Here is a 27,875-nt window from a genome sequence, read left to right on the forward strand (position 1 = left end):
CACTTCTTACTGGCTGTGTGACAGTGAGGACATTTCCATGACCCTGTTAGAAAAGCTCCAGTCCCCGCCACTGTAAACGTAGGGATCAAATGCGATGATCTCTTTCAAGGCTGAGTACAGGGCCTGGCAGAGAGGAATCCCTTAAAAAATGTTACCTGTTCATATTCTTTCTTAGAAGTAATTCAAAGAGGTGAATTTTAGGATTTTAGGGGGCAGAACCTGAACAATTATTCAGGTCCACATCCAGGCAGTTGGCCTTCTTACCTCTTTCAGAGGCTGCCTTATTTGGATCTATCCCTCTACAAAAGCTGAAGTTTGCTGCAGCCTATGAGGGCCTGGTAAACACTTAGCAACAACACCTGGATGGAGGGGAGAGTGGTCCTTGACTTTTAAATCCAATGCTGGGGGGCAGGGGGAAGAGGGGGTGCATATTCACCAAGAAAAGAAAAATTGGCTTTGTGACAGCTGTGTGCTCCGCTGAGTGAGATTTCCAGTTGAAGGATGGATGAGTGGAGCCACATTCCACATGCAAGTCCTTGCACTGAAGAGCAGCTAGTGTGTAGAAAACTGGCTTGTTTACTCAGTGGATCCATCTGATGGAGCAGAACCTCACTCCTTGCTTACTGCTCCCAAGAAGGATGTCCAGCCCAGGGACCCAGGAGGCGGCCGTTAAAGAAAACACTAAAAAACCCAAAACAAAAAACAAAAAAAAAATCCTCAGTGATACTTGGGAAAAACAGTGAGACTTTATTCAGGACGGCCACAGCGGGGTTCTACAGGGAATGGCAGAATGGGGCTCAACAGGGAATGCAGCAGGCCAGGTAGTAGCCAAGGGGCAGGAGGGGTGGGGGTCAACGGAGAAACTACTAAGAGGAAACATCAGGGTAAGGGAGCCGCTGGCTAGTCCCCACCTCACAGGATTCTTGCTGAGGGCAGGCCAGGGGGACCCGACATCACTTGAGGGCGGTGGAGGATAAGGGACCTGATGGAGGTGAGCAGATATTGTGTGTGTGTGGGGGGGGAGGGGGGTTAGTTCTGGTCAACCTGACCTAGCAAGGGTTTTGGTAAAACTGGGTTTTACAAGGAAGTGGGCAGATGGGCATAGGAGAAGGTTCGGGAACCTGGCTGAAGTTTGGTCCAGCAAAGAATCTTTGTCAAGTCTGTAGGTCTGACATTCCCCAGGCCCAGCCAGCTAGTGGGGCTCCCTAGGTGTCTCTAACCCTTGTCTGTGACGGGAGTCATTGCTGCAGGAGGAATTCAGACAGGTTTACAAACACCCAGATTTGAGTGGTTAGGAGAAGCATCTCGTGCAGTAAGGGGTTCTTGTCTGAGAGAATCTGCAGTTCAGCAGTAAAGGAAACCCAGCGAAGAGAGGGCTCTGTCTTGGCTAAAGGAGGCATCTTGCTCTGACCCTAAGTAGCCTGGAGCATCAGCTGGATAGTCTCAAGAAGGCTAAAGGCACTTTCTGTCTGTTATCTCCTTTGTTATGAGACCATCTAGGGGAAGCGGTGGGGTTTTTAATCAGCCCCTCTCTGCCTAGAGAGGCCAAAGGCCCAGGCGTGCTGAAGAGACAGCCTCAGGGAGGCTGCCTTGCACCTGCACTTGCTGGGGCTTGCCTCTTAACAGACGGACAGAACCCCACCTGGTTCCTACTAATCACATTTTTATTATGGGAGAGATGAGTGGCTGGGGCGCCTGAGTGGCTCAGGTTGAGCGGCTGCCTTGGGCTCAGGGCGTGATCCTGGGGTCCTGGGATCGAGTCTCTCATCAGACTCCCCGCAGGGAGCCTGCTTCTCCCTCTCCCTGTGTCTCTGCCTCTCTCTCTGTGTCTCATGAAAAAATAAGTAAAATCTTTTTTTTTTTAAGAGATGAGAGGTAAGCTCTAGTTGTGTAAGTCGACTTGGAAGAGAACCTGGGATGGAGTTCCCAGCTTAACTCTTTCCGAACCAGCACAAGTTCAGCAGAAGGGATACAGAGATCCTACTCAGTCCTCTTTTCCTGTGGATGAACTCAGTTCTACAAAACTGGGTTATTTTTAGCCTTTGAGGTGAGACTGATCCGCCCCTCTCCTCGCCCATTCCTTTGAAATGCAGAATCCTTTTTGCTCCAGGCCGTGCCAGGGTGTCTGGTTGTTGCCTGCGCCATCCTCGAGCAAAGGCCCAGCAGCAGGGCGTCTGTCCACACCCCGTCGTGGGGAGGCGTGCAGCTGACCTGCCTGTAGGAAGGGTTTAAAGGAACTGAAGTCCCGGAGCTTTCAGCTTTCAGCTTTAGTAGTCACTCCCTTTGTTAATCCAAGCAGATAGGCGGGGTCCAATCGAGCAGTGGGAGGGGACAGAGAGACAGGGGGGTCCGTGGCAGGGGGTTATTTCCAAGGAAGGATTGATTACTCAGGTAAGTACAGAAACACCCTTTCTGCAATCAAAAACAAAAAAATCCCTCACGCCACAGTTTTTGTTACTTAGGAAGGAAGTGTGTCTTGAAAAAAATTACCAAGAAATATTTAAAACACACGAAAAAATGCAGAGTACATTATAACTCACAGATATGAACTCCTAACACCCCGATATAACACATAGCCCTGTTGAATTGTATTCAATTTTAAGGAATAAAACATTACAAATCTCAGCTGAAGCCCTCGGGTACCTGCTCTCCATTTGTCTGCTCCATTTGAGGGGCTGAGCATCTTTCATTCCATCATAAGAAGTTTCAAAGCAAAGAAATAGAAACTTGCCAATTAGCTGCCACTATTGCGACATTCCTTTCACTTGTTCCTCTTCTTCAGGTCAGCTCCGTCATTCTCCTCATCGGCCCGTCGCCCTCAGTTCCAATAAAATGTCTCTGCTACCACCGATGGGAATACAACCTCTAAGTTGGAGGCTGTCGGTTCTGGAATGAGTCTGAAGTGGCCATAACAATTACAAGGGAGAAAACTAAGGCCCCCGTGGGTGAGGTGTCTTTGTGGTGACACTGTGCGGACTCAGGTGTAGAAGGTGGTAAGGAGTGGTGTGACTCTCCCTAGAACCTAGAACCTAATTAAATCCTGCCCAAGGTGCACATACGGTTCATGCCATGGACTTCCTCCTAATCAATGAAAATCTGTTAGGAGGGGATTTATCTTGTTACTTAATATAATGAATGGAATGTTCCATAAAACTTCCTAACTGGGGAATCCTTGGGTGGCTTGGTGGTTTAGTGCCTGCCTTTGGCCCAGGGTGTGATCCTGGAGTCCTGGGATCAAGTCCCACATCAGGCTCCCTGCATGGAGCCTGCTTCTCCCTCTGCCTGTGTCTCTGCCTCTCTCTCTATCTCCTCTGTGTCTTTTCATGAATAAATAAATAAAATCTTAAAAAAAAAAAAAAAGGTAGTTGGCCTCAGAGATCATTAAAACAAAACAAAACAAAAACTTCCTAAATGTAGGAATGCCTGGGGGGCTCAGTGGTTGAGCGTCTGCCTTCGGCTCAGGGTGTGATCCCCGGGTCCTGGGGATGCAGTCCTGTATCGGGCTTGTAGGGAGCCTGCTTCTCCCTCTGCTTGTGTCTCTGCCTCTCTCTCTGTGTCTCTCATGAATAAGTAAATAAAATCTTAAAGAAAAACTCTCCCAACTTCCTAAGTCTGCTTGGGATCTTTAAAACACTTCAGTTGGAGAGTAGGTTTTCATTAGTATGCACGAGAAAGTGTTAGGTAGGAGAATTACACACACAGACGCCTAAAGAAAGAAAAGAAAGAAAAAAATTGGAACCTGCAATCAATGTCTAGCACAGTCTAATAAAATGTCCAGAAACTAGCTGCCCTGGGACTGTACATCCTATTCCTTTATTGGCTGTCTACTATGTGCCAGGAATTAAAGAATGGATAGATCACAGCCCTACAGGAGCACGGGAGAATGAGCATGCAACTTTCACCTGGTGTGGCATTTATGAGCTCACTGACTCGGCTGAGGGGCACAGTGAGTGGCCACAGAAAAGATTTAAAAACTCCCAGAGATGCCAGTTTATTGGTTGGAACCCAAAGCCAGGTCTCAGGAACACCAAGCTTTAACCCAGTGCGGATTGCTTCCCAGAGTTCTCAAGGGATGGCATTAGTTTCTCGCCAGGAATCCAGGCTGGGCAGCGGGCGGGTGGCAGGAGGCCTGGGGTGGTAGAGCGTGGGCCCTGAGCTAGCAAGACCACCTGGGGAGGGGCCTGACGCCCTGACTCTTGGCTGGATGGTCATAAGCCCTAACGCTGAATGGGTGTCAGGCCCCGCCTTACTCCTTGAATCCTTGTAACCTGTGAGGGAGGCACTATTAAATCCTCGTGTACAGAAGAGGAAACCAAGGCTCAGAAAGCTTAAGAACCTTGTCCAAGATCACACAAAAAGGAAACAGCAGGAGCTGAAGTTCTTTCCCAGGCCGGGGACTCCATGGCTTATGACATTTTTTCCCACCTTAATTGAGGTATAATTTACCCACAGTAAAATTCACTCTTTTTAGTGGGGTACAATTCTGTGAGCATTGACAAATGCATACAGTTTTAGGACTATCACCACAGCTACATACACACAGTTCAATTATCCTCAAAAATTCCCTCATGCCTCTTTGTAATCAGTCCCCTCCTTCCACTCACCAGCAACCCTGGGCATCCAGGGATCTGTTTTCTGTTTTGCTTTTTCCAGAATGACATACACATGGAATCCTATAGTCTTTTCAGACTGGCTCCTTTCCCTTAGCAAAATGCATTTGAGATTTCTTCTGTTGCTGCCTACATCTGTTGTTTGTTCCTTTATTGAGGAGCACTGTTACGTTGTATGGACGTACCATAGTTTGTTTCCATTCACTAGGTGAAGGGCATTTGGGTCATGCCTAGTTTGGGGCAATTCTGAATAAGTGTGCATAAACATTTGCGTATGGGCTTTTGTGTGAACTAAAGTTTTTGTTTCTTTTGTGTCGATACCTAGGGATGGGTTTGAATAGCTCATGCTTCTCACTGGGTGCCAAGGTGCTCAGGAGCTGGACGGTCAGAGGTATTCATGGCCCCTCCTTTGGGGGTGAGGGCATGAAGAAAATATTTTTTTAATTATTATTTTTTGAATCACAGCCTTTCAGAAGACTCAGAAGTAATTGTTTTGTTCTAGTCTTCACATTTTTTTTAATTTAGGAAAAAATGATGTTATAACAAAGTCTTAAGCCTAAAATGTGATTTTTAAATCAGTGACAGGTGCTAAAAACTAGACACAACTCTTCTTACTATTTGTAATCTTAGTTCTCACACCTAAATAAAATTCAACCTTTCCCCTGACGATGTGTACATTACTAGGTGTTTTCTATGTCACTTTGAAAGCCATTATGGTCGGACTGGCACGCGAAGGGGAGTGGGTGTGAGGTTTTTCTTTCCCTCCTCCCTAGAAGTCTGCTCTTACCTCTCAGGTTTATATTAACACTAATCCCATTCTCCACTTGCCTAGTTCCTGCCCTTATTCTTACCCATCATCTGCTTTGAAAAAGAGAGCTAGATTCTCAAATGGAAGCCTCCTTACTATATTTGGTTAAAATCTACATTAAGCTGAGGGCATTCAGACATCAGCTACGCCATATCACCTCATTTTATGTCCTGATGTGTGCGTGTAAGCAAATGTGCAAAACCTCCCACTTCCAATGAAAATCTTCTTCCCATTTTTACATGGTGAGTCACTGGCTCTCCCACAAGATGAGTTTTAGTGAATTGACAAAATGAAATAGGACCTGGTGAAAAGAATTCACCTGCTGTGCCTCCCTCATATAGATAGAGGGATCATTTTCTCCTTCTTTGGGCTGGATGTGTGGAGAACCTCCCTGAGTTAATGCTTGACTGGTTTCATATTCAACACAAGCACAAGCAAAGATTGAAAAAACTCTCATTGCTGTGCTCTGTTGGGTTCATTTTCAGAAGCCAAGTGTGATATCTCTTGAGGTTTCGGAGGGCTGGGGCCTGTGTTCTCCTGAAAGCAGAGCCTGACAGGAATGCTTCTGTGTGAGCGGTCTATTTGAGAGTGAAACAGGGAAGGAGGAAGAACCAATAAAACAACGTGTTACTGAATTGGCCACCTTCTGAGCAGCTTTATGAAATGCATCTGAGGAACAGTGGGAGGTGAGGAAGAGGAAATGGGGAAGCATTTATGCTTCTGCTCTCAGCCCCTGGTACGCACAGCCCCACCCACACCAATACCCCTACCTACACTTGCCTGATCTGTGGCAGAGTGTGGGGAAAGCCATGATATGATCCCCACATGGGCTCACTGGCTACACAAGTGTCATTTCAACAACTGCTGGTGGTAGTTGGGCTTCAGACTGTTGCTGAGTAAATGGCAAAACTCCCTGGAAACTCCTGGAACCTGGATCCAGCCTTTGACTTCCAATAGCCATGGCTGTGAAACTCTGGTTGCCCCATGTGAGCTGGCAAGAATGGTGCCTGTAGGATTTCTATTTGGAAGAGGCCTGGGGGCAGCTACTGGTTGAGGCTTGGTGGTAGGTCTTGAAGCTGTGTTTGCATAGCAGACATTGCTTTTACTTAGTATGCTAATTTGAGGGTAGTTGGATGATAGTGGGGGCTCTTAGGTCTGGACACAGCCACCAAGGGTGAGGTTCTTTTGAGCCAGTTCTACCCACAGTAGCCCAGAGTCTTCAAGGCTTTCCATGCCTGATCTCTAGCAAATTGTGCAGAGTGCGTGGCTGGGCTCTTTCCATTTCTCATCCTGTGTGCCAATCTGGCCTGCCCACTCCCTCACTGGGGAGAAGTTGAAGGTGAGTAAAGAAGCAATACTCTCCCAGAACAGGAGCTGTAAATGAGGTCTAGGTTGCCAAGCCTTCAGGGAAATATCTTCAATCCCCAAAGTCTGACTCCTGGACTCCAGGCAGTGTGATCCAAGCACAACAGTGAGGGCTGGCGGTTACACAGTGTCCTCTGGTGCCAAGTTTTTGGAGCAGGAGCCATGGCAGTCACACTTACTCAATCAGCCTTGAGACCTGAAGGAAAGGTGACCTCTTTAAGTATGTGATTTGTATTCCTTTATGCGTGTCTTAGCTTGAAAAGCAGTTGCGAATGACCATGTATCTATAATCCTCAGCAGTTGTCTCTTAAACCTTGGTTTTGCCCCTGGTAAACATTACCTTTTCCCCCCCAATTTGCTTTGACTTGGAGGAGGGGGCAGGGCAGAATGATGGAGCAAATTGTCTGGAATCCCCTTGCATTGTGGCTTGGCTAGCGTGTCTTTGCCATGCCGTTCACCATCCCTGATGGCTCTAGTCTTAAGATTTATCTTTTCAACTACTTCTGCCTTATTTTTGTCTCCTCCACCCCCAGATTATAAACTCCTTGAATTTGCTTTATTTATTTTTGATTTAATAACGTTTCGTTTTCCAAAGCATACAGCTGGTAGGACCTGTGTATGCATCATCTTCATCAGCAGCTGGGGCAGCTCCCCCCTTGGTGTTTCTGGGGTAAATGATTTGAGCTCTGTGCCTTGAAGCCAGTTCAATAAATCCTTTACCAAGGAGCTCCTCAAGGGCTGCCCTGGCCAGGGAACCCCGAATCTTTAGTCTCTCAGAGGCAGCAGCTGGGCTTATAAGCTTAGAGTTGGGAACTTCCTTACGGAGTTTGTCATATGTCACTTTGTCAAACAAGACCAGGTCATTGAGCTTGTCCCGAACTTTGCCTTTGGACCATTTCTTTTTGGCCTTGCCCCCAGATTTGTTCACTGGGTCTTTGTCTTTTTTGGGCGACTTTCCAGGATCTTTTTTCTTGATGTCCCTGCAGCATAGTGAAGCTCAGAGAGCAGCTGCTCTCATTGCAGGCTCACTAAGATGTTGGATCAAAAAAACCTCCTTGAATTTACATTACATTTCTCTGTAGCCTGCACAGGGCCTAGTCCAGTGTCTTGGACACAGTAGGAATCAATAAATGTTTCTTGAATCAATAAATGAATAGAAAAAAAAACTCATTAAAATTTGGGAAACGACACTCTAATGGCCTCTGTCTCTACTGGGTCTTAAATATGTTCAAGAAATTAAGTGGTCTTGAGCCCTATCCCCAGCATCCAAATAATGAGTACTTTGTACCAATTCTTGTCAGGTTTGCTTGCTAGCATCTTTGTTTCTTCCACAAACATTTACTGAAGACCATTCCCAATGGCAATCATCAATGGTATAGGCTACAGAGAGAGGCTGCCTTGGTTCAAATCTCAGCTCCTTCTTCTAGATTGCATAACTTTGGACAAGCGACTTAAGCTCTCTGAGCTTCATTTTCCTAATTTGTAAAATGGGAATAATGATAGTGCTGGACTCTATTGAGATGAGGTAATACATATAAAACATTTGGCAGGGACCAAATGAGTGCTCAGAAGAGTGAGATTTGGTGCCTCTCTGTGGGGAACTCGTTACCCAACAGAGAAATGCATGCTAATGCAACCGTGTGTCCTGAGTGTCCCGAAGCCAGCCTGGAAACATTGATTTGAGTGCAAGTAGTTTGTTTGGGATGAGATGCCAGGAAGCCCAGGGAGGGAAGTAGGGAAGGGAGATAACCCACGATACTCTAATAAACAGACTACATTGTGGGCAACCAGGGCCCAGTCCTGCTGGGACCTCTGGGAGACCTCAGAAAGCAAAAGTCAGAGTTATGCCCCCTCCTCCCAAGTGCAAGAAATCTGGGGCATTTTTCACCATCTCCTGTTATTCATTGCTTGAGGGTTGCTCCCAAAGGCTGACCTTTCCTGCACTTCCACACAAAACTCTCATGCCAGGAGTGAAAAGTGCCTACAGAAGACAGCCTGGGGACAGGGTCAGAGTCTCCACTGGACGTGTGGGGACATGGTGAGGTATGGACCATGAAAACACTTGCTATGAGTTGCTCCTGTCATCCGTACAAACCAGTGGAGAAACAATAGTCACCCTGTAAGTTGTCTAAGGGGAGGATTTAGCTGTGGAGCAAATGCCTCTGAAGAGAACCCTGTGGGCTTCTCACACCCAAGGGATGGATTGGGATGGGTGGCTCTCAAATTCCAGCCTGTGCCCTGTGCTTGCAGGGCTGAAGATCAGCTCTGAAAAGGCAGAGACTGCCGCCCAAGGTCTTGGTGAGAAAGGCTCCTGGCTGTCTCACCAGGAGTCTGCAGCCCGGCTGTACTAGCAGTACAGGGCAGGGGCAGGACCGAGCAAGCTCCCAGGTTCAAAGAGCCCAGTGCTGCTTCAGGTACCTCCTCCCACTTTTTATTTATTTATTATTATTTTTTAAAGATCCCATCCACTTATTCATGATAGAGACAGAGAGAGAGACACACACACACAGGCAGAAGGAGAGGCAGGCTCCATGCAGGGAGCTCCACGTAGGACTCGATCCCGGGTCTCCAGGATCATGCCCCAGGCCAAAGGTGGCGCTAAGCCGCTGAGCCACCCAGGCTGCCCTCCTCCCACTTTTTAAACCTGAGATAGCAGAGGAAAAGGGGACAAATGTACCAAAAGTACAGCAAATTCAGGGAAAAGGTGTTGCAGTTTTGCCTTTATATATTCATTACATTCTATCTTTTCCCTGCCACAACGGTCTCCGGAACTTATGGTCAGAAAAAAACGGGCTTGTGAGCAGCACTGGAAGGAATTCAAGTATTCCTTATTCCACGGGCAGTTTTAGAGGGTCCCTTGGGAGCTCGCAACAAGGCTGGCTCATAGGCATAGCCAGACTAGGAGGTACAAGATGGTGACTTGGAGATACTTGCAGGGCACATTCCATATCCCCATACTTTAGCTCTCTTGGTCCATTTAAAGTGATGATAGTAATTTGATGCCTACAGTTTTGGTATATATATATACATATATACACACACACACACACACACACACACATACACATATACACATGTATTTTTTTCTTTATTTTTATTTTTATTTATGATAGAGAGAGAGATTTTTTTTCTTTTAAGATTTTATTTGTTCATGAGAGACACAGAGAGAGAGGCATGCAGGCAGAGGGAGAAGAGGGCTCCCTGCAGGGAGCCTGAAGTGGGACTTGGTCCCAGGACCCCAGGATCACGACCTGAGCCAAAGGCAGATACTCAACCACTGAGTCATCCAGGTGCTCCTGATTTTTTTTATATTCATCGTTGTCTCTATGAGAGCATGAATTGGGGTGAGTAGGATGCCCCCCAAAATTCGTGTCCATCTGAAACCACAGAATTTGACCATATTTGGAATTAGGGTCCTTGCAGATGTAATTAGTCAAGATGAGGTCATATGGAATTAGGGTAAGCCCTAAATCCAGTGTGACTGGTGTCCCATAAGAAGAAGGAAATTTGGACATAGAGACCAGATGTGCAGGGAAGAAGGCCATGGGTAGAGAGAGGCAGAGATTGCAAAGGTATAGCTGTAAGCCAAGGAACACCAAGGATTACTGGCAACCATGAGACGTGGGGAAGAGGCAACAATGGAATCTCTCCTAGAACCATCAGAGGGAGCACAGCCCTGTTGAAACCTTGATTTCTGACTGGTAGCCTCCAGAACTGTGAGACAATACATTTCTGTTGTTTCAAGCCACCCAGTTTGTGTCACTTGTTATGGCAGCCCTAGGAAACCGAAGTAGACTATAGACTATAAGCTCCCCGAGGGCAGGGATAAGTCTTACTCACCTGGGCCTTCCTGCAGTGTTTACTTCAAAGCATGTCGGTTGACTCAAGATGTTAAATGGAGCTTCTTGAAGAGTGTACATTAGCAGAAGGTGTGGTCTGGCTGTCGTCACAGCTGTAGAAATTAGTGGGATCAGATGGGGAGAGTTGGACCCAGGGGCTTGGGATGCTGGGTAGTTGCCTCTTGGGAGGGCTGGACAGTGCTAGGGAAAGGAAACAGCGAAGAAGGAGTTGAAAGGGAGCCAAGATTTCTTTCATCTGCTTCCCAGTTTGGGCTAGAGCTGGCCTGGTTTCAGGGCGCTCAAATCTAATTGTGTGCATTCAGAAAGTCTCAGACACTCTTTCTGGGAGTGGGGAAAATCCTCAGGAATCTAAGGTCCTGACCGTGGATTCCTCCAGCTGGACTCCGGAGGACTGGGTATCACCAGGGGTGGGGAAGGGGGATTGTGGTTTGGAGTTGAAGTCAACTTTCGCAAATAGCCCATTGTTCTCTTTCATCCTTCTGTGAAAGAGGATCAGAAGTTCACTGTATGGCTCTAAGGAAGTTCCTGGCAGCTCTGTTTATAATAGCAAGATTTTGGAAATGACCCAAATATCTGACAATGGATGATTGGTTACATAAAGTATGGTTTAGCCAGACACTGGAATTCTATTCAGCCATTAAAACTGATGTCATGGGTGACTTTTTATTGACATGATGAGAGGATATCATATATAGAAAACACATACATATATACTATTTTACACATATGTGTATGATATATGTATGCAGCATAGGAGAAGACTCATGAGAAGGAGGGAAGACCAAGGTTTTAACAGGAGCTTCCTCTTGCTGGTAAGATTGTGGATGATTTTCTCCTCAACAATGGGCACATATTTGTAATATAAAATTAGAGTTGTTTTTCTTTTTAAAGAATGTTCCTACAGTGTTCTATAGGTTCAGCAATGACTTTCCTCTTTCCTTCTCTCTTTTTTTTTTAAGATTTTATTTATTTATGAGAGACATAGAGAGAGAAGCAGAGACATAGACAGAGGGAGAAGCAGGCTCCATGCAGGGAGCCCGAAGTGGGACTTGATCCCAGGACCCAGGGATCACGCCCTGAGCTGAAGGCAAACACTCAACCACTGAGCCACCCAGGTATCCCTCCTTCCTTCTTCTTTATCAGAACTTACTTTTCTGCCTTTTTTTTTGGCACAGGTTTGTTTTTTTTTTCTCTCTCAGAGAGTCAACAGAGAGCCATGATAGCAGCACAGAGAAAAGCTCATTATCAGGGGAGATGGGCAGTCTTGCTGCAGCTTCTGGCATCCAGATCACTGTGATGGTCCTTCCACTTTGTGCAGGAGAGCATAGGCTTCCCTGACTTCAACTCCCAGACCATTCTATGTTGTGTCAGTGCCTCATTCCCTCTGTTAAATCTTGTCTTTCTTGATATCCCAAACCTCACATCATGTCTCTAAATACAATATTGATTTTAAAAAGTTATAGCATTCTACTCCAGTTCAACTCAGCTAGCATTTATTTTACTGCTGACTTTGTGCTAGACTTGATCACCAAGAAAAGGGTCTACCCTTGAGCAGGGACTGTGGCATCTATTAGGTGCCAGACACTTTGTTGAGGACTTTACATACATTCTCTCAATTTAATTGATTTAGTAGTAAGCACTAGTATTTTTGCGGTACAGATAAAAAAATTAAGGTTTGGCAAGTGCTTGGTAATTGTTTAAATAGGAAGACAGGAATTTAAATCCGGTTCTGACTGTACTACTACTAGTACTACTACTACTACTTTACTCTAACTATTACTATTATGGTTACTATGACTACTACTACTGCTACTGCTGCTGCTGCTACTACTACTTTACTCCACCACTATTTACTCTAACTACTGCTACTACTACTTTATTCTTACTACTGCTGCTATTACAACAGCTATGACCGTTACTGCCACTGTTACCTCCACTACCACCATCACCATCACCTCTACTCTTCTCTAGAGGTGCCATTCCTCCTCCTTGTCTAGATTATTTAGAGCCCAAAGTAGTTTCCATTATGTAGTTGTTCAACTTGTATAACAAGTTAACAACTTGTTACAGTTTACTTAACAATTTCCCATTTTGAACAACTAGGTACTTTGAAGTATTTCCACTATTATAACAAGACACTGTTATTGTATATACAGACCTTGTGCTGACCTTTAAAAAAGGCCTTACATATTCATATACATTATGTGTGTGTGAGAAAAAAGACTGGAAGAAAATATAATAAACATTTGACAACAACTGCATATAGGGAGTGGGATTGCGCATGGGAAGCTGAGGGGAAATCACTTTCACTCTGAAAGATACAGACTTTTAGAGCAGTTTTAGGTTAACAGCAAAACTGCAGGGAAGGTACAAGGATTTCCCATATATCCCCAGCCCCACCCCTCTCCAGCCTCCTTTACTATCAATATCCCCCACCAGAGTGTTACATTTGCTACAGTGAACCCACATCAGAAGGATATCTTGGTTGCTTGTAAGTTTTGGCAAGGACATTTTGGTTTGCTTCCAAGTTTTGAATAAAGTTGCTATAAACATCCATGTGCAGGTTTTTGTGTGGACATGTTTTCAGCTCATTTGGGTAAATACCAAGAAGCACAATTGCTGGGTTGTATGGTAAGAGTATAGTTTTGTAGGAAGCTGCCAAACTGTCTTCCAAAGTGGCTGTACCATTTTGCATTCTCATCAGCAACAAATGAGTTTCCATTTTCATTCCATTCCATGCTCCAGATCCCTGCCAGTACTTGGTGCTGTTAGCATTTTAGATCTGACCATTCTAATAGGTGTATAGTGGTATTTCCTTATTGTTTTAATTTGCAATTCCCCAGTGACTTATGATGTTGAACATCTTTTTATATGCTTATTTTCCATCTTATCTTCTTTGGTGAGTTGTCTGTTCAGGTCTTTTGCCCATTTTTAAATCGAGTTGTTCATATTATTGTTGAGTTGTAAGAGTTCTTTGTGTGTTTTGGACAACAGTTCTATATTAGGTATGGCTTTCACAAAAATTTTCTTCCAGTCTGTGGTTGTCTTCTAATTTTCTTGAGCATTTTCACTTTTTACTTTACACATTTAATTTTTTTTTTTTTTTGAGAGACTATGCCTGCATATATGTGCACAAGTTGGGGGTGGGGTGAGGGGTGAGAGGGAGAGACATAGGGAGAGGGAGAGAGAGAGAGAATCTCAAGAAGGCTCCATGCCCAGTGCAGAGTCCAATGTGGGGCTCAATCTCACCACCCTGAGATCATGACCTGAACCGGAATTAAGAGTAAGACATTTAACCAACTGAGCCACACAGGCACCCCTACACACTTCATTTTGGTTGATTTTCTTTCCCAAACGGTGTGCAGTGTTTTCCATGATAAAACAAAAATTTTTTAAAACATTGCTTTCCAATGCATTCAGAAGCATACAAATAACCTAGGATTTATCAATAACATAATGGCTTTTAGAAGAATTTCTGGGCAAAATAAAACATTTCTCCTAACCAGAGAGCTAACATTCTGCCCTGACCCTGTGAGGAAAGAGTACTAAGCATGTTCAGTATCTCCCACTGGAGGTAATGAGCTTTATCCCAGCTTGTGTGTGGTTATGACTGTATCATGTATTTCAGAGTTTAATGATTATATTGTGCATTTATATGTCTGATAGGGGCTTGGATAAACAGTAGAGTCTCTGCCTCCCTGAAAAGAAATCCTAATGAATTGGATTTCTTTTAGCTAAAGGAAGATGGATGGAACCAGCAGCATCAACTAAAGAAAGCAGAGAAAGGTTTAGAAAGAGAGCATACTGGAGGCAGAAAAAGACATTTGGCAGAGGATAGACTTTTTTTTAGCTTATGAGCTTGTATGGCCCTTTGTAGGAGGAAGCTCCATATTTATGGTCAAAGGTCTTAGGTCCCAGACCATTCCTACTATAAAATGCCTGTGGGACTTAAAGTGATAAGCTTTTTGAGCCAGTTTCCTTATTTTGGAAAATTCAGATGATAACAATAGTAATTATCGTACAGGGTTGTTATGGGAATGAAATGATGCTTCAGTTTCAAGGTGCTTTGTAAAGAATGAGGTGCTTGTTCTAATGTGTGATCCAAGTATTCCTTTGGTATTTAGACAGACTGTTCGAATGTCTACTGTGTGCTAAGCCCTGGGCATGCAAGAGGCATTAATGCCTGGTGTTTACCTTCAGGAACCTGTCAGGCAACATGAAAGGTCAGATATTCGAAAGAACCATCCCAATACTGTTGCCCTGGAACTCATGCCATATAACTTGCTCCTTAAAAATATAGGGTCACCTGTGTTGTTCATTAATGCTCTTCTCATCTTCCAGTGTAGACTGCAGGCTCTCTGAGGATCGGACCATGGCTTTTACTTCCACAGCAATTTATATAGTGTTGAGTGAATAATATCTATTACCACGTATGAGAGGACTCTCCCCAGACTAGGCTTTATGTTAAGACCTTTGAGATATATATTTAGATACATCTAATGTATCTTTAAAACAACTTAAGAGGTAAGTAATACTACAATTTCAACTTTACAATGAGGAAATGGAGGCAAGAACAGATAAATAACTTGCACGAGGCTTCTCAGCTGTTGAGTGGTCGAGTCAGAACTCTTCTGGTTAAGAGACTCATGAGATCACGACCTGAGCCAAAACCTAGAGTTGGATGCTTAACTGACTGAGCCACCCAGGCTTACCTCATGCTTCCTCTTAAACTCCACATGAAGTAATTTCTCTACTTTAGGCCCTGAGATGAGTTTAGTAACTAGTCAACAATTTCCAGAGTTCCTTGCAAATGAATAGGGGCTGTGAAGTCTAGTAACTTAAGGTTCAAATTCTGACTCTACCACCCAACAGCTGAGATCCTCTCCCTCAGCCCCCTTCCCCTGCTCTCTCTCAAATAAATAAATAAATCTTAAAATAAAAAAAAAAAGAGGAAGCAAGAAGTGAAGTGTAAGGGAGTTGAGAGAGGTGAGAGGGAGCCTTTGGGCTTTTGTCATGTCTCTGGGGAAACATTCCTGTAGTTGGAGACCACACGCATATTCCTGGTCCTGCTTTGTGAGAATGGAGAATGTTTTCTAGCTCCCATTAAGCAGCTGCCTATTAAAAACCTAGTGGGTTCCCCACACGAGGACAGGGCAGTCAGGATGAGGACCCAGTGTCCTCATAGGGTAACATGCAGAGTCGAGTCCAGGAGCTGAGTGGATTGGGGTGGGGATCATCTGGGATGCTGCTTACACAGAGACCAAGTGATAAAGAGGAGATGAAAGTAAAAGCTGGGAAGGGGCGACACTAGGAGGAATAGTGAGGCAAATTAGTAGACAAATGGAGCCATGCATGGAAAAGTTTGGGTCTTCATGGTTCTTATTCTTTTAAATGAATGTCATCAGCTCAATCAGAATCCAGGAGACAGCTCCTGGAGGGGGACTGTCAGCAGCAGGGAGAAATGCTACCACTGTTGGGCCTGAAGTAGCAGGGGGACAAGAGCGGATACTGGAGTCCCCTAAGAGCTTTAGCTGTAGGGATGCGCATCCCCTGGACAGGAGCTGTGGCCTCAGTAGAGGAACACATGCCAACCTGCAGCTTGGCAGGAAGTGAACGAGGGGGATAACACTCTTAACTTCTCTCTCTGAGATTCTCGGATTTCCTGCCACTCACAGAGGCTTCACCCAACCAGATGCCAGAGAGCAAGAGAGCTGGCTCATGCTATTTATGGTGATCAGCAATCTGAACACAGGGCAGAGGAAGATGGATCTGGAGGGGCAACAGGAGAACATCCTGTGCATTTATTCACAGAAGTGCTTAGCAGCTACTCTAAAAGCAACCAAGAGGCTATCAGTAGGGAAGTACCTGAATAAACTGTGATATGTCCACACTAGGAAACACTATACAGCTGTTGCAAAAGTAGAATGGATCAATAAGTATTGATATGGATGGATCACTGAGATATATTGAGTGGCGAAGCAAATTGCAAGAAGATGCTAAGTAGGATGGCATGTTTATCACACACGTGTGTCGCTACCGTAAGTCTATTAAATACCCCAAGTCTACTGTCTACTTCAGTGTGTTGTGTGTGTATATATGTAAAGTCTGGAATGATAAAAGTGGTTTGCACTGGGGAGGTGGGAGGAGGTTCAAACAAGGGAGACAAAGAGGACCTCCGTAGTGATAGACCCTGTGGGTTCCATTTCCTACCCCCACCCAATTCTTCATGCGAATGATTCAAATTTTGTTCAGGTGTCAAAGGGCAGCATTTGCTCAGGGAAGAAAGGTCCAGACTTCGAACGTGGTCTAAGCCAAGTCTGTCACACCGCTTCTCTTTGCCTGTGATTTGCCTACAGGCAGGTATGGGACTCAGTCTGCTGGGGACTCAGAGGAAGTATTTGTTTGCTCTGACAACAGAGTATAGTGGACGGAGAGGTCTGCCTCTCTCCTTCCTGTTTGTCTTGGGTGATAGCGCTTGAAAATGTGATGCTTGGAGCTATGACAACCATCTTATGACCACGAGAGAAAGGCCAGGAGAACTGTAGAGACAGCAGTCCAGCATCCTGACATCTTCTTGCTGTTCCACGGCAGACAGGATTCGACTTCAAGCTTCTCGTTGCTGGAGATATTAAAACGCCTTTCTTGCTTAAACCACGGTTAGCCAAGCATTCTGTTCCAACCAAATACGTCCAAACTAACACAGCAGCTCAATCTGAAAGAGATTAGGTAGTTTCTCAGGAGAATTTATCCCTGTGCTACTTGTGTTCAACTTTGTTGGGGGGGGGGCGGGGGGGGTGTAAAGCTACCTCAGGCACTTATGCTTCATCTCCGGAAATGACCCGGCTCACCTTCTGCTGGCTACCTGAGGCTCTCTCTGCCTTTCAGGATCCTCGTTGGCTTCTGACTCCACACTATGTGCTGAGCTGCCTCGATTGATGACTCCGGTGGACAAGACTTGGGGACCACATCCCCTCACCCCTCCTGGGGCTGCTCTATCGCCTCCCCACCTCAGGCTGGGGGATCCACTACCTGGGGCTGCACTTCCCACAGCCGTCCCCACAGGGGTTGGGAGTGCCCCCGAGTAACAAAAGAGGTCTGGGGAGACTGGAGAGATGCTGAGTCCAAGAGGCCAAGAGGTTCAGGCCTAAAGCAAAGGGGACCAAGGTGGAAGACCACCGTGCAGGCCGAAGGCTGTTCACAGGCCCTTGTGATAGGCTGAGGAAGAGCAGCTGAGGTTTTAGTTGGGAGCCCAGGGTGGGGTGCCGAGGAGGGAACTGGAGTGTGAGTTGCCCCTTCCATTCACGATGGATGATGCAGGGCAAGCTTTCTTCATTCTTCAGGGCAAGGGCACAGAGATCTCTGGGACGCTGTTTCCAAGGGCATCTCAAGGAGCTCCCTCTCATAAGGGTTTCCTTTGTGGCACTGGGCAGCCAGTCCCACGTGAACAGAACATTTCGTGGCAGCAGGGCCCGGCAGGGGTGGGGAGACGAAAACGGCGCTTCTGTCGTTTCTTCACCCCTTGAGGTGGTAGGTACTGGTTTCCTCCACCCTTGTCTGCTCTTTCTTTCCAATCCTACAGAGGGCTTCAGGCGCACGTTTGCAGGGCATATACCTGCAGGTGCAGGCTCAGAAGGGGAAAGGAGAGGATAAGGAAGAGCCAACTTCTGCCTCAGATGCCAGCCACCTTATTAGGCACGCTTCCCTCTTTCTGTTTTTTGGAAAGGCTGAAAATAAGCCCTTTTGTAATACAGACGTGTAAATCACACTTCCCTGACGACTTAACAAGCCGCAGCTGCTTAGCAAGCCTCCTTGGGTCGTTGGGTCCGCAGGCACTTCCTAATCCAGAACGTTCCGACGACGTTTCCAGGCAGTTTACCTCGCTGCTTGCAAGCTAGTCGAGGGGCTCCGGAGGAGACCCAGCGCGCCCTGGGCCGGAACTCACCACCAGCGTCTCCACCGCAAGCTCAAGACTTCGGGAAGCCGTTGCTCCGCTCCCTTCCTCGGGTCAGGCCGCCGCATCCCTGACAGCCTCACCTGGAACGGACCGCGGCGACCCGTCCTCCCACAGGCCCCACAAGGGACCTGTCCGCTTCACACGGGCCGGGCCGGTTAGTGGAGCAGCCCGGGGCGTGACCCGAACTCAGGACTCCCAGTCCACGTGCTTCCCACGAAGTCCTACTTTATTAATTTCTTCTTTTAAAAAAAATTAAAAAAAAAAGACTTTATTTATCTGACAGAGAGCGAGAGAGCGCGCGCCAAGCAGACCCTTTTAGACCGACCCTGCCCTGACCCGACCCCGACCGCGCCCCCAGCTGAAGGAAGCTGCCAACACACCGAGCCCCCCAGGCGCCCCTGCTAATTTCTTAGATTTTTTTTCTTTTTTTTTTTTTTTACCTCTTCCCTTTAAGTTCTTATTTTGGAAAATTTCAAACATACCCAGAGTAGAGAGCCGGGCGCAGCATCCCCCGCACCCCTCCGCCGCGGGGGCTCTGGAAGCTTCCGTCACCCCCGTCAGCTGCTGCGGACGGGGGCGCCCCTCCTCAGGAGTCACCAGAAGGTCACAGCAGGAGCTTCACGCTGCCTCACGCGCCTGCGTCGTGCACATCACGTCACGTCGCGTCACGTCGCGTCCCTCACGTCACTCACGTCGCCCCATCACGTGGTAACTTTGTCCTCTCAGAGCGTCGCGGGCAGAAGGGCGCGTTCCGGAGTCAGGTATTTGGAGAGACAGAGACGTTTGCGTGACTTTGATTACAGCGTGTTCTTTTCTCTTTTATTACTAGTTTTTTTTTTTTTTAATTTTTATTTATTTATGATAGTCACACAGAGAGAGAGATGCAGAGACATAGGCAGAGGGAGAAGCAGGCTCCATGCACCGGGAGCCTGATGTGGAATTCGATCCCAGATCTCCAGGATCACGCCCTGGGCCAAAGGCAGGTGCTAAACCACTGCGCCACCCAGGGATCCCTATTACTAGTTTTTATTGTTAATCTCTTACTGCGACTATTTTACAAACTAAGTTGCTTTTTTTTTTTTTTTTTAAGTATTTTACTTATTCATGAGAGACACAGAGACGTGGGCACAGGGAGAAGCAGGCTCCCCGCGGAGAGCCCGGTGCGGGACTCGAACCCGGGACCCCAGGATCGCGCCCTGAGCCGAAGGCGGCCCCTCAACCGCTGAGCGCCCCGCCCCCCCCGGAGTCCCTAAGTTTTGTCATAGGTACGCATGAGTAGGGGTTAGTACTCCCTGCACTCTGAGGCATGCACGGGGGAGGGGGGGACTTGAAACCGTTTTCTCTGGATAAGGAGGGAGACTACTGTGCCTGAGCACCCACGTACCCACCATTCAGTCTCTATAACTGTCTTTGTTGTAATGTTCTTTTTTTTTTTTTAAAGAGTTTATTTATTTATTTATTTATTTATTTATTTATTTATTTATTTGAGAGAGACTAGAGAGAGCATGAGTGGGGAGGGGCAGGGGGCGAAGTAGACGCCCCCCCTGAGCAGGGAGCCCAACCTTGGGGTCAGGACCTGAGACAAAGACAGACGCTTAAGGGCCCGAGCCACCCAGGTGTGGGGTGTGACGTTCCTGCTTGGCCCCAGTCCCCACCTTCCCCGTTTTGCAAGCAGACGGGCTTTATACCGCCCTCTCTGTGGATACAGCAGTGTGGATCTCCAACAGAAAGCTTTAAAAAAAAAAAGAAAACAGTATGAAAAAAAAATAAAAATAAATAAAAAAAAGTAAAAAAACAGTATGACCACAGTCCTAGTGTCACACTCACAATATTAACAACATCGTGATACCTAACACGTCCTTAGTTTCTCCAGTTGAATCAGAAATGCCGTTTTGTGGTTTAATTTTTTTCCTTTTTCCGCCCCCCTTTTTGTGGTTTAAATCGGGATCCAGACACGTCCACACGGCGCATTTGTTGGTTTTCAAAAAGGTGCTTTTAAACCGCGATGGTAAAAAAAAAAAAAAAAAAAAAAAAGAAAATAAACCGCGATCGTCCCTCTTCGCATGCACACCCCAACGCCTTCTATTTGTTGAGAAAGGTAGGTCATCCGACCTGTAGAGTTTCCCACATTCTGAATTTGGTGGATGGTGTCCTTTTTTTTTTTTTTTTTTAAAGATTTTATTTATTTATTCATGAGAATACACAGAGAGGAGAGAGAGAGGGGCAGAGACACAGGTAGAAGGAGAAGCAGGCCGTGGGACTCAATCTCCGGTCTCCAGGATCACACCCTGGGCTGAAGGCAGCGCTAAACTGCTGAGCCACCAGATGGTGTCCTGCTGGTGTCCTTTAGCATATGTCTTCACCCCATCTCTTGTGAATTGGTACTTAGATGTAGAGCAGTTGTTCCTTTTTTTTTTTTTTTAAAGATTTTATTTATTTATTCATGAAAGACACAGAGAGAGAGAGAGGCAGAGACACAGGCAGAGAGAGAAGCAGGCTCCACACCGGGAGCCCAACGTGGGACTGGATCCCAGGTCTCCAGGATCAGGCCCTGGGTCGAAGCCAGGTGCTAAACCTCTGAGCCACCCCAGCTGCCCGAGCAGGTGTTCTCTACACTGAGGAGATCCCCAACTCCGTTCACCTCAAGGGCGTTTGGCAACATGTGGAGACTTTTTTTGGTTGTCACAACTGGGTGATGCTACTAGCATCTGGTGGGTAGAGGCCACGGATGTTGCTAAACATCTATACATATGAGAAAGAACTATGTGTTCCCAGATGTGAATTTTGAGAAACCCAGATAAGAGACCTGATTAGATTTAAGTTCTTCTCTTGTTTTTTTAAAAAGATAGATTTATTTATTTATTTATTTATTTATTTATTTATTTATTTATTTATGATAGACATAGAGAGAGAGAGGCAGAGACACAGAGACACAGGAGGAGGGAGAAGCAGGCTCCATGCCGGGAGCCCAACGTGGGATCTGATCCCAGGACTCCAGGATCGCGCCCTGGGCCAAAGGTAGGCGCTAAACTGCTGAGCCACCCAGCGATCCCCCTCTTTTGTTTTGCTTCTTCGGCAAGGATATTTCATAGGTGGTGCTTCATACTTCCTATTGGATCCCAGGGGAGGACACCACGTCTCATACTAAGGTGATGTTAAGGTTGATGTGTGGGTTTGAGAGGTGTCAGTCTGACACATCCATTATAAAGTTAGCCAAACAGACATTTGGGGAGTAAACAAGCACTATTAATAGATGAAAAATGGGAATGTCTTGGCAAACGTGTCATCTTTTGACTTTTCAAGAACTTTATTCATTTCTAATCGATTTTCTTACACTCCCCCCTTCCCACAATGTTTACAAAAGTTACATAGGCACATGATTTTAAATGGAGTCCTTCAATTCTTGTTGCTATAGGAATTCCCTTGTCTCTATTTTCTCTTCCCAAGAGGCAACTACTTCTTTTTTCCAGCTGGTTCTTTTGATGTATATCTTTGCATATCCTAATAACGGGCATAAATTGTTGCTCCTTGGGCAAATTATTTTTGGCCTTTTCTAATGACATCCCCTAAAGCATACAATAATTTCTCTATTTTAATAATGTTCCCTAGCTTTAGGGATAGAAAAGGTTTAAGCACCTTTTCTATCTCTTCATGTTCTCAGGACAAATTCTAATTTTAATTGTCTGCTCATGTTCAAGAGGGGGATATTAAAAAGCCAATCAGAAGCTCTGACCTCAGGATCTCACAGATGGGGTTTGTTGTGAGCCTCATTGTAGGGTTACCTGGCTATACTGTTGTTTTTTTTTTTTTTCGGGGAACCCCCAATGTCAGAATGTTTATTTTCTTGAGCCAATAAGATAGCTTAGAGAAGAGTTTTCCAGTCTTCTGCCTGGATGTGATAGGCCTGGTTGCCAGGGTTCCAGGAGACAAGGTGGGCAGGGCTGTAAGTCTCAGCCTTCAGTATGTGGACTTTCCTATTTGTTTCTTTTTGTAATTTCCTTGCCATCTTTTGGGCATTCTGTCTTCCAGTGCCCAGGCCCTTTGTTAACTTCCTCCAGAGAGTAAACCTAAATCTAATGTCAGGGTTATGGAAAACCAGTGGACTAGTTGGATAGGAGCTACTTAGGAGCCTTAGGATTAAACTGTTTTATTAAGATATAATTGTCATAAAATAAGTAGCACTTATTTATGATATATAATATCATAATTATGTATACAGTCATGAAATCATCACTACAATCAAGATGATGAATATATTAATTACCCCTATTCTGTCTTCATCCTCAGACACTATTGATTTGCTGTTACTATAGATCACTTTGCATTTTTCTATTCAAATTTTGTATAAATTGAATCATACATCATATGTTTTTTTGTTGTTTTTGTGGAGAGGAGTTCTGGCTTTTTTTTCTTAGTATAATTATCTTGAGATTCATCCATGCTATTGAGTGTATCGATAGTTCATTTCTTTCTATTGCTAAGTGGTATCTCATGGTATTGATATGGCACAATTTGTTTATCCATTCATTTGTTGATGAACATTTGGATTGTGTCCAGTTTGGGGTTATTACAAATGAAGCTGCTGAGCGTGTTCACATGCAACTTGTTGTTTGGGCATAAGTTTTTCATTTTTTAAAAAAAGACTTATTTATTTATTTGAGAGAGCGGAAGCGAGTACACAAGAGGGAGGGGCAGAAGAAGAGGACGAGAGGATCTCAAGCAAATGCTATATGGAGTGCAGAGCCGATGAGGGGGCTCAGTCTCCTGACGCTGCGATCCTGACCTGATCAGAAACCAAGAGGTGGATGTTTAACCAACTGCACCACTCGAGCGTCCCCAGGGTTTTTCATCTTTCTTCTGGTTAACACCTAGGAATGAAATGACTGGGCCACATGGTGTATATTTAACTTTGAATGAAAAGTTAGGTGTATATTTAACTTTGAATGAAACTGCCATGCTATTTTCCAAAGTGGTTACACTGTTTCACATTCCCACCAGCAATGAATGAAAACATTCTAATTGTTCAACATCTTTGCCAACACTTGATTTGGTCATTTGAATTTTAAAGGTTCTAGTAAGTGTTTAGCAGTATTTTATTATGATTTAATTTGCATTTTCTAATGGATAACAATGTTGAGCATCTCTGCATGTGTTTGTCATCTGTATATCTTCTTTGGTGAGTGGTCTGTTCAAATCTCTTGCATTTACAAAATTTGATTATTTTGTTTTTTTTATTGAGTTTTAAGATTTCTTCACCTATTTTGGATATAAATCCTTTATCAAATGTGTTTGACTTACATGATTTACTCTCAGTCTGTGGCTTGTCTTTTTTTTTCTCTTAGCAATGTCTTGCAAAAAGCAACTGTTCTTAATTTTGATGAGATCCAATATATCAATTTTTTTTCCTTTTATTGATTGTTCTTTTGGTGCTATACCTCAGAATTTTTTGCTTAACTCAAGATCAGAAAGATTTTCTGCTGCTTTCTTCTAAAAGTTTATACTTTTAGGTTTTATTTAGATTTAGGTCTGTGATCTATCTTGAGTTTTTTTTATATGGTATGAGATGTGGGTCAAAGTTGTATTCTGTATGTGGATATCTAACTGTTCCATGGCCATTTGTCAAAAAGACTTTGATTTCCCCATCAAATTGCCTTTGTACTTTGCAAATATTTTTTTGGTATACTCTATTTTGTTGTTCTATTTGTTTATCTTGAATTTAATACCACACAGTCTTGATTACTATAACTATATGCTAAGTTTTGGAGTTAGGTAGCCCTCCACATTTCAAAGCTGAATTGTTGCATTGTCTTTTGCAATATTTAAAAAAGATTTTATTTATTTTTTCATGAGAATACACAAAGGAGAGAGAGAGAGAGAGGCAGAGATACAGGCAGAGAGGGAAGCAGGCTCCATGCAGGGAGCCCAACATGGGACTCGATCCTGGGACTCCAGGATCACACCCTGAGCTGGAGGTGGTGCTAAACCGCTGAGCCACCCAGGCTGCCCTGTCTTTTGCATTGTAAGTGAATGATAGAATGAGCTTGTCAGTTAAAAAATTACATTTATATTGTTAATGTAAAAGATAACAATATAAAATAAACATAAGGGTATAATGTATACATATATGGTAATATAATGTATAACATAAAAAGCCTGCTGGGATTTTTTAAAAATTTAAATTCAGTTAGCCAACATATAGTAAGTACATCATTAGTTTCAGATGTAGTGTTCAGTGATTCACCAGTTGGGTATAACACCCAGTGCTCATCACATCATGTGCCCTCCTTAATGCCCATCACCCAGTCACCCTATCCCCTCATCCACCTCCCCTCCAGCAACCCTCAGTTTGTTTCCTATAGTTAAGAGTCTCTCATGACTTCTCTCCCTCTCTGATGACTTCCCATTCAGTTTACCCCCCTTCCCTTATGGTCCTCTGAACTGTTTCTTATATTCCACATATGAATGAAACCATATGATATTGTCTTTCTCTGACTTATTTCACTCAAGCCCACTAGGATTGTATTGTATCTATAGATCATGAGGGAAATGTACATCTTAGCAATATGGAATATTTCAATGCAAGAAAACAGTATATCTCTATTTAAGTATTCTTTCATTTCTTCCCCATGTTTTTTTAGTTTTTATTGCACATCTTTTGTCTTATTCTTTCCTAAGATTTTCATATTTTTATTTATTTAATTTTAATTTTAAAGATTTATTTTTATTTATGATAGACATAGAGACAGAGAGGCAGAGACACAGGTAGAGGGAGAAGCAGGCTCCATGCCAGGAGCCCAACGCGGGACTCGATCCCGGGACTCCAGGATCGCGCCCTGGGCCAAAGGCAGGCACGAAACCGCTGAGCCACCCAGGGATCCCCAGATTTTCATATTTTTAGATGGAATTGTAACTGGTATTATATTTTAAATCCTATTTGTCATTATTATTGCTAGTATGAAGTAATATAATTTGATTTTTTACATTGCTTTTATACACTGAAACTGGCAAACTCATTATTAATTCTAGTAGCTATTTTTGTAGGTTGCATAGGATTTTCTACATAGACAATCATGTCACCTGTAAATAAAGACAGTTTTACTTCTTCCTTTCCAATCTGGATGCCTTTTGTTTCTTTTTCTTGCCTATTGTACTGGCTAGGACCTCTAGTTCAATGTGGGATATGAGTGATGAAAACAGACATCCTTGTTTTTTTTTTTTTTTTTTAAGATTTTATTTATTTATTCATGAGAGACACAGAGACAGAGACATAGGCAGAGGGAGAAGCAGGCTCCCTGCGAGGAGCCTGATGTGGGACTCGCTCCCAGAATTCTGTAATCACGCCCTGAGACAAAGGCAGACACTCAACTGCTGAGCCATCCAGGCATCCCCCTTCCCTTGTTCTGATGTTAGGGGGAAGATAATCAGTCTTTCACCACTAAGTATGATGTTGGCTGTTGGTTTGTCATAGGTATTTTTATTAGGCTGCAGAAGTTCCCATCGATTCCTACTTTGAAATGAAACAAAAGTTAGATTTTGTTATGTGCTTTTCTTGCACCTTTCAAAAATAGTCACATGGTTTTTCTTTTGTAACATATTAATATCTTGGGTTAAATTGATTGATCTACAAATGTAGATCAATCAAAGGTTGTTGCAAATCAACCTTGCAACTCTGGGATAAATCCTACTTGCTCATAATATATTATTCTTTTAACATACTGTTGGACTCAATTTGCCAAAATTTTGTTTTAAGAAATTTGCATCCATGTTCATATGGAACACTGGTGTGTAGTTTTTCTTTCTTACAGTGCCTTTGGCGTGGTATCAGAGAGTGCTGGCTTCGTAGATTTCCTTTTTTTCTTTAATTTTTTGTAAGAGTGTATAGGATTAGTATTGTTTCTTTAAATTTTGGTGTATGATTTCCTTTTTTCTGCTTACTTTGGATTTCATTTGATCTAATTTTTCTGGTTTCTTAAGTTGGAAGGTAACTGAGGTTATTGATTTGAGACTTTCTTCTTTTTATTTTACCTAATTTAATCGTTTGGTGCTATAGATTTCCCTCTAAGTTCTGCTTCAGCTGTATCCCACAAATTCTGATATATTGTGTTTTTATTGTCCTTCAGTTCAAAATACTTCCTAATGACTTTTTTGATTTCTTCTTTGACATATGGGTTAAGAATTATAATTAAATAATATAATAATATTTTGTTTTCAAATATTTGGGATTTTTAAGGTATGTTTTCTTTATTGGTTTCCTCTCTTTTTTTAAAAAATATTTTATCTATTTATTTGACAGAGAGAGAGCGAGCACAGGTAGGCAGAATGGCAGGCAGAGGGAGAGGGAGAAGCAGGGCTTCAGTAAGCAGGGAGCCTGATGCGGGGCTCCATCCCAGGGCGCTCAATTGACTGAACCACTCAGGTGCCCCTCCCTTATTGATTTCTATTTTAATTTCGTTTTGGTCTTAGAACATACATTGTTTGACTTATGTCATTTTGAATTCATTGAGACTTGTTTTATGGCCCAGATTATGGGCTCTTTTGGTAAATGATCTTTTTGCATTAAAGAGAATGTGTGTTCTGCTAGTCTTTGGTGGAAGTAGAAGCTATCTCAAGGCAGTCTGCTGAGATAGTCCTGGGGTGCATCTTCTTATTTCCTGTCTCTCAGCAATAGCTGTAGTTTGTTGCGTAATAGCCAATGTCTTGACAACAATTGTTGCATCTATTTTGCCTGTTTTATTAATTGTGTCTGGTCGGAGGCTAAATCTGGTCTCTGTTGCTCCATCTCAGCTTTAAGTGGTAGTCTCTGTGAGCTGCTATTAATCTGGTTTTCAACTAACATTCATTTTAGTCCTTCCTTAACATTCTGCCTCAGAAGTACCTGGTTCTGACCATTTCTGAGCCTTTAGGGGTTTCTTGGCTTTCCTGATTGCTGACTCTGGAATCTCATAAATATCCTAGGTCATTGAAACAGAGCTGGGGCTACACAGGGGACACTGAAATTGGACGATTGTGGCTGAGCTGGTCGTTTTCTTATGAGGCTACACTGCCTGGAACAGAGCCTTCAAACTCACTTACCAACCAGAGCCCCACAGGGAGGGGAAATGAAGGAGACAGGATGGTGCAAGATGAGGGGAGAGGGAGGTGGTGACATAACTCACCTTGTTTAGACATATCTGCTCTGGTCTCCTGTGGCTGTGCAATAAGAGGGTCTTGTGTCATCAGCTCTCCCACTAATTCGAAGATGCTGGAAATTCAGAATGTTATGCAAAACTTCCTCTTTT

General features: G+C 44.2%; 2 long non-coding RNA genes and 1 pseudogene across 3 annotated transcripts; 1 reads left to right on the forward strand and 2 right to left on the reverse strand.

Annotated features, from left to right (window-relative positions):
* Nucleotides 1-703: 703 nt before the first annotated feature.
* LOC144324289 (uncharacterized) lies at nucleotides 704-19,229 on the reverse strand. 2 transcript variants are annotated; one of them, XR_013389813.1, is made up of 4 exons: nucleotides 19,080-19,229; nucleotides 10,624-10,823; nucleotides 2,728-2,897; nucleotides 705-2,211 (listed from the first exon to the last, which is right to left on the reverse strand). It is a non-coding gene; the product is annotated as an uncharacterized LOC144324289 (long non-coding RNA). The 2 variants fall into 2 exon arrangements; XR_013389812.1 differs by having other exon boundaries at nucleotides 704-2,897.
* LOC144323144 (small ribosomal subunit protein eS25 pseudogene) lies at nucleotides 7,355-8,409 on the reverse strand (annotated as a pseudogene).
* On the forward strand, nucleotides 18,514-26,184 carry LOC144324290 (uncharacterized). The gene is made up of 4 exons (XR_013389815.1): nucleotides 18,514-19,358; nucleotides 19,688-19,862; nucleotides 21,498-21,615; nucleotides 23,259-26,184. It is a non-coding gene; the product is annotated as an uncharacterized LOC144324290 (long non-coding RNA).
* Nucleotides 26,185-27,875: the final 1,691 nt, after the last annotated feature.

The sequence above is a fragment of the Canis aureus genome, chromosome 11, assembly GCF_053574225.1.
Source record: "Canis aureus isolate CA01 chromosome 11, VMU_Caureus_v.1.0, whole genome shotgun sequence".
In the NCBI taxonomy this organism is placed as follows: domain Eukaryota; kingdom Metazoa; phylum Chordata; class Mammalia; order Carnivora; family Canidae; genus Canis; species Canis aureus.